The sequence below is a fragment of the Arachis hypogaea genome, chromosome 3 (genome assembly GCF_003086295.3).
Source record: "Arachis hypogaea cultivar Tifrunner chromosome 3, arahy.Tifrunner.gnm2.J5K5, whole genome shotgun sequence".
In the NCBI taxonomy this organism is placed as follows: Eukaryota; Viridiplantae; Streptophyta; class Magnoliopsida; order Fabales; family Fabaceae; genus Arachis; species Arachis hypogaea.
Window position 1 is genome coordinate 127104589 of NC_092038.1, and position 6000 is coordinate 127110588.

Sequence of the window (6000 nt, forward strand, 5' to 3'; positions counted from 1 at the left end):
AAGATCTACTGAGGGGCTGGTGGAATGGAACCTGGAATGACTCCTGTATCTGAAAAATATGAGAATATAATAGGGTGAGTTTTGCAACTCAGTGAGCAAACATTACATCTATAACCCACACGAGACAATACAGAGTTTACCTTGAAAATTATATTTCTTTTCGAAGATGAGGAATTCATATTAATTAATTATACAAACATTAGATAAATAGTTAAGCGGATGAACTGAAATGGGAGTTCTCATTCAAGAAGTCAAATCAAATCAAATATTACACATCTAGGGCGGCTCCACCTCTAAGGGTAGCCCTTTCCTCTAGTGTGCCCGTACGGTATAACAGATCCAACGTGTGGCCTACACGTTAGGCTAGCAACGCCCCTGCTAGCTGAGGTCTGAGCCAGATGCATCTAGGTTAACGTCATAACCGCCGTTAACTACGGTTTTCTAGTCAGAGTCTCCCAAACCAATCCAAACCAAATCACTTATAAAAATCTCTAGTGCTTATAACATACTACTAAATTCCATAGCAAATCAATATATATAGGATTGCATACTAAAATTTAATTAAAATTTACATAAGGTCAAATAAGAAAACATTTATACTTTACAAAATATATAAATATCATCTCGTGTGTATTTTTATAAAATTGTAAGTTTCACAAATCAATATTTATTTTCAAAAATTCAGAAATCACAATAATAAAATATTTTCAAACTCCAAAATTAATGATTCAACATAGATATTGATAATAATATATTTAAAAACAATTATAGATATAATATCCACTCACAACTTATTCCAAAGAACCGAAAGCAACTCTGAGCGCGTCAACGAGCTACCAAATGATGTCCAATAACTCTACAACTCTAGAAATATGACAATAATGATATTTGTGAGCTACTAATATCGTCAATTAACATAATCTTACTCACATTGACAAAAGCCCCAAATTTTCTAACCATAATAACCCTAATTCGGATTTTGCTATACCCACAAGTATAAGGATGCTAAAAATTTGAGATATAGCTAATTATTGAGTCAAAGAGTTACCTTGAAGCCTCAATAATAATCAGAACTTAAAAGTTGAATATTTTCTTCACTAAATAGGTTGAAGCTCTATGATTTAGGGTTGTGATAAAAGAAATTTGAATGAATAAAATAAAGAAGAGAAGAGAAGGAGAAGGAAGTAAAATGAAAGAAGTGGATTTAAAGATAGTGTATGATTTCAAGAAGAAGAGATGAGAAGATGGAAAGGGAGAAGAAGAAGAAGAAGAAAAAGAAGAAGAAGAAGAAATGAAATTGAAAAAGAGGGAGAAGGGTTTCGGGTAAAAGAAAATAAGTGGGGCTGGGGAGGGGGTGAGTCACGTGACTCATTAAACCCATCTTCCTTTTTTTTTCTTCGATTATAACATTCTCTCCCCCTTAAGAAATTCGATCCCCGAATTTCAAACCCATAAACTATGATAAGTGTGATAGTTACCTTCAGACTCAAACAAATACGGATATTTGTCGCGCATAGCGTCCTCCACTTCCCAAGTTGCTTCTTCTACCGAATGATTCTTCCAAACAACTTTTACAGATGCTATCTCTTTAGAACGTAGTTTCTTTACTTGACGATCTATTATAGTCACCGGTTTCTCTTCAAATGATAAATCTTCGTTTAGCTCTATGGCTTGTGGTGCAAGCACATGAGATAGGTCGGGAAGGTATTTGCGCAGCATTGATACATGAAATACTGGATGAATCATAGACAACTCAGACGGCAATGCCAAGCGGTAAGCAACTGCACCTATTCTGTCCAGTATCTCAAATGGACCAATGTATCGAGGACTAAGCTTGCCTCTTTTCCCAAACCTCATCACTCCCTTCATAGGCGACACTCTCAGAAATACCTGATCACCCACTGAAAACTCTAAGTTACGCCTTCTGTTATCAACATAAGCCTTCTGCCTACTCCGAGCTACTAATAAACGTTCTCTTATTATGTGAACCTTCTCAACCGCATCTTGTACCAAATTTGGCCCTAAAAGCTTAACCTCACCAACCTCAAACCACCCAATAGGTGACCTGCATCTTCTCCCATAAAGAGCCTCAAATGGTGCCATTTGAATGCTGGCTTGATAACTATTATTATAAGAGAACTCGATCAAAGGTAGATAGCTGTCCCAATTCCCACCAAAATCTAGAACACAACACCTTAACATGTCTTCCAATATCTGGATCGTCCTCTCTGATTGCCCATCGGTTTGAGGGTGAAAAGCTGTGCCAAGATCTAGACGAGTTCCTAACGCTTTTTGAAAAGATTTCCAAAAATGAGAGGTGAACTGGGGCCCGCGATCTGAAATAATGGACACTGGAATTCCATGTAGCTTAACTATCTCATCAACATAAAGTTGAGCATACCGAGCTGCACTGAAAGTTGTTTTCACCGGAAGAAAGTGAGCTGACTTCGTCATTCTATCCACAATTACCCAAATTGAATCAAATCCTTTAAAACTACGAGGTAAACCTGTTACAAAATCCATTGTAATCCTTTCCCACTTCCATTCAGGTATCTCAATCTGTTGTAATAACCCAGCAGGTCTTTGATGTTCAGCTTTAACTTGTTGGCAAGTTAAGCAATGAGAAACAAAAACTCCTATGTCTTTCTTCATGCCTTCCCACCAAAACAATTGTTTCAAATCTTGATACATCTTATTGGAGCCTGGATGAACGGTATACTTAGAATTGTGAGCCTCCTCCAAAATAGCTTTCTTCAAGTCGGGGTTATCTGGCACACATAAGCGTTGACCACAACGTAATACATCTTGATCAAGAGAAAAGTCTGAGTTCCTCCCATTACGAACATCTTTCATAAGCTTTCTTAGTTTCGGATTATCACTTTGTGCAACCTTGATCTGTTCTATTAGGGAAGATTGGGCTCGAACATGTGCTAAGAAAACTCCTGATTCTCCAAGGTCAAATTGAAATCCACTGGCCTCCAATTGATGGACTTCTTCAACAATTGGTCTCCTTCCAAGAGTGATATGGGCCAAGCTACCCATAGATTTTCTACTGAGGGCATCTGCTACAACATTTGCCTTTCCAGGATGATACAAAATGGTACAATCGTAATCTTTTAGCAACTCCATCCATCTCCGTTGCCTCAAATTTAAATCCTTCTGTTGAAATATATACTTCAAACTCTTGTGATCCATATAGATCTCACAGGTCTCACCATAAAGGTAATGTCTCCAAATCTTTAAAGCAAAGACAACCGCTGCCATTTCCAGGTCATGAGTTGGATAATTCTGCTCATGCTTCTTGAGTTGTCGCGAGGCATAGGCAATAATGCGGCCATGCTGCATTAATACACAACCAAGTCCTATCCGAGATGCATCGCAAAAGACTGAGAATCCCCCGGACCCAGAAGGTAAAACAAGAACTGGTGCTGAGGTTAGACAAGCCTTAAGTGTCTGAAAACTTTCCTCACAAGCTTCTGACCATTGAAACTTTACATTCTTCTGAGTTAACTTGGTTAATGGTGCAGAAATTCTCGAGAAGTCCTTGATGAATCGCCGATAGTAGCCGGCCAACCCTAGAAAGCTACGAATTTCTGTCACTATAGTAGGCCTTGGCCACTTCTGAACGGCTTCAACCTTCTTTGGATCCACCATAATTCCATCTTTTGATACCATATGTCCCAAGAATGTCACTTGATCAAGCCAAAACTCACATTTAGAAAACTTAGCATAGAGCTTGTGATCCCTTAAGGTTTGTAACACAATCCTCAAATGATACTCATGCTCCGTAGCACTTTTCGAATACACCAAGATATCATCGATGAAGACGATAACAAAGCGATCTAAGAAAGGTTTGAAGACTCGATTCATTAAGTCCATGAAAGCTGCAGGCGCATTCGTCAGACCAAAGGACATTACTAAGAACTCATAGTGCCCATAGCGAGTACGAAAAGCAGTTTTTGGAATGTCTTCCTCTTTTATCTTCAATTGATGGTACCCTGAACGTAGGTCAATTTTTGAGAAACATGTAGCTCCTTGAAGTTGATCGAACAAATCATCAATCCTTGGCAATGGATACTTGTTGCGAACAGTTATCTTATTGAGCTGACGATAATCCACACATAGTCGCATCGTTCCATCCTTCTTCTTTACGAATAGAACAGGAGCTCCCCACGGAGAAGTGCTAGGACGGATGAATCCTTTCTCTAGCATGTCTTCCAATTGAACTTTTAATTCTCGTAACTCAGTTGGAGCCATACGATAGGGAGTAATGGACACAGGTTGGACTCCCGGAGCCAATTCTATGGAAAACTCAACCTCACGATCAGGCGGCATCCCCGGTAGCTCATCAGGGAACACGTCAGGGAATTCTCTAACAATCGAAACATGATCAAGACTAGGCACTTCGGCATCAACATCTCTAACAACTGCCAGAAATCCTTGGTTTCCCTTATCCATCAATTGCATAGCACTCATAGATGAGATGATGCTAGCTAAAGTGGGACAGTCATCACCCTTAAAAACAAAAGGTGAGATACCCGGTATGTCAAACTTCACAGTTTTGGAGTAACAGCCCACATCAGCATGACAAGCTGCTAACCAATCCATGCCTAAGATGACATCAATATCTTCCATTGGTTCTAAAAGGATCAAATCAGCTAAGGTTTCAACGGTATTAATTCTAACAACACAAGACCGAAATACGACTCGAACCATCGTGGAGACTCCAAGCGGAGTGCCAACATGAAATGGGTAGGATAACAGTTCAGGTTGTTTACCGAAACAAGATGCAAGATGTGGAGATACATATGAATAATGAGAACCCGTATCAAATAACACTCGAGCATCTAAAGAACAAACTTGTAAAGTACCTGCCACCACAGCATGAGAAGCTTGAGCATCTTGACGTGTTAAGGCATACACACGTGCCTGACCTCTTCCTCTTTGGCTCCCTCCTCTGTTATAAGTCTGACCCTTGCCACCTGCTCCTCTGCCACTAGGACCAGAAGAATTTCCAAGAGACATAGTTGAAGATGATGGCATTGGTGTTGTAGGACGTGCAATACCTGGAGCAAAGCCTCCTCTAGGATTTGGACAATCCCTCCTAAGATGACCAGATTGACCACAACCAAAACATGCACCAGTAGCCTTGAAACATATACCGGAATGGTAACTCCCACACTGAAGACAATAGGGCTGAGCTGGCCTTGTCTGATTTGAACCCTGTGCACTAGATTGAGAGGTGCTCTTAACAAAAGGTCTGGGATTCGAAACACTCATGGGAGCAGATCCAGAAGAAGCAACCCCACCAAAAGATGTTTAAGGACGAGCTCGATACCCCAAATAACCTTGCTGATTAGTTTGACCATGATGAGACTGAAATCCTCCTAAACTAGATCCACCAGAAAATTGTCCCTTCATCTTGGGCTTCTTACCAACATCCTTAAAAGCATTTCTCTCCGCTATCCCAGCTTCAATTCCATAGGCAGAGTTTAGGACATCCTTAAAAGACATGCGTCCGACTTCAGGCATAAGAGTAGTGAACATAGGTTCTGCCAATCCACGAACGAAACGACGAACTTTCATCTCTTCTGAATTCACCAAGTACGGAGCACTCTTAGAAAGTCTAGTAAACTCCTTAGCATACTCAGTCACTGTCATATTCTCTTGCCTTAATCTTTCAAAGGCAATTGCATCTTCTGCTTGCTTGTTAGCTGGATAAAATCGAGCAAGAAACTCTTCAGTAAACTCTTCCCAGGAAGGAGGAGGAAGCCCAGCTGCTTCTTTGCTCTCAAGAAGAGACTCATACCAATATCTTGCTGAACCACGCAAGTTGTAGGATACTAACTCAACAGCCCATTCTTTAGTGCACTTGAGAGCTCGAATAGCTTTCTTTGCATCCTCTAGATATTGTTGTGGATCTTCATCCAATGAATCTCCCTTGAAAGTGGACGAATTCAACTTCAAATACTTTTCAATTGGCGGCTCTTGATCCCCAAA